Consider the following 1,036-nt stretch of genomic DNA (forward strand, 5'->3'; position numbering starts at 1 on the left):
ATGGTCCGGGTTCGATTCCCGGGCGGTACGGTTCGTATCAACGAGAGAAGGGTCTCTAGACTATCGTGGAACAGTTGTGCTCAGCACGTCAGGGCGATACAGGAGTTTGTACGCATGAGCAGCTTGGCGCAGTGGATAGCGCGTGGGGCTCATAACCTTAAGGTCCCTTGATCGAAACAAAGAGCTGCTATTCATCACAATACACCTGAGATGGTTATTAAACTGAGAGGTGCAGCTTATCGACTGCATAGATCAGTCTTACCGAAAAATTTCCACTAAACAGAAGCGGTGTTTTCGTACCATTCCGTGCGATTGGCCCAACCGTGCCAGTTCAGGGGAAAAACAACGTTAATAAAGCGTTGTCCGTGCATAGAAAAGAGCTATTCACCTAGAGCAGAACTCCTTGCAGGAATGATGAATGACCGCTCGGTACCTCAGAACGCGTTGCGAAGATGAACCAACAGCCCAAATTCACGAGCCGCCGCATGCGGATTCAAAATGTGCTTGCAATCAGGAACTTCGATGTCACGAAAAAGTTGTGCAGCTTGTGCCGAGCTAGCTGTAGTATGTGATGAGAACCTTACCAGTTGGAGTTATCAATCGAGATAGAATGCGGTCTACCATGCGAGAGATATAGTAGCAGTTCGCGATCTCAGGTACGCGTTTAAGGCCCAATCAGACTCTTGGCCGCGGGATGGTTGACGACGGTACGTCCGAGAAGGGATTCAGATGTCCCTATACAAGTATCACAGGAATACTCGGTCACTACATAAGTGATATGCACCGCTAGTCTAATGGCTAGGATATCTGCCTTCCAAGCAGATGGTCCGGGTTCGATTCCCGGGCGGTGCAGTTCGTATCAACGAGAGAAGGGTCTCTAGGCTATCGTGGAACAGTTATGCTCAGCACGTCAGGGCGATACAGGAGTTTTTACGCATGAGCAGCTTGGCGCAGTGGATAGCGTGTTGGGCTCATACCCCAAAGGTCCCTTGATCGAAACAAGGAGCTGCTATTCATCACAATACACTCGAGATGG

The 1,036-nt window shown here is 49.7% G+C and overlaps 3 non-coding genes across 3 annotated transcripts; all 3 read left to right on the forward strand.

Moving 5' to 3' along the window:
* Positions 1 to 117: 117 nt before the first annotated feature.
* Pmar_PMAR009333 lies at positions 118 to 190 on the forward strand. The gene has a single exon. It is a non-coding gene; the product is annotated as a tRNA-Met (tRNA).
* Positions 191 to 780: 590 nt separating this feature from the next.
* On the forward strand, positions 781 to 852 carry Pmar_PMAR009334. The gene has a single exon. It is a non-coding gene; the product is annotated as a tRNA-Gly (tRNA).
* Positions 853 to 939: 87 nt separating this feature from the next.
* Pmar_PMAR009335 lies at positions 940 to 1,012 on the forward strand. The gene has a single exon. It is a non-coding gene; the product is annotated as a tRNA-Met (tRNA).
* Positions 1,013 to 1,036: the final 24 nt, after the last annotated feature.

Source organism: Perkinsus marinus (assembly GCF_000006405.1).
Source record: "Perkinsus marinus ATCC 50983 genomic scaffold scf_1104296952100, whole genome shotgun sequence".
NCBI classification, from domain to species: Eukaryota; Perkinsozoa; order Perkinsida; family Perkinsidae; genus Perkinsus; species Perkinsus marinus.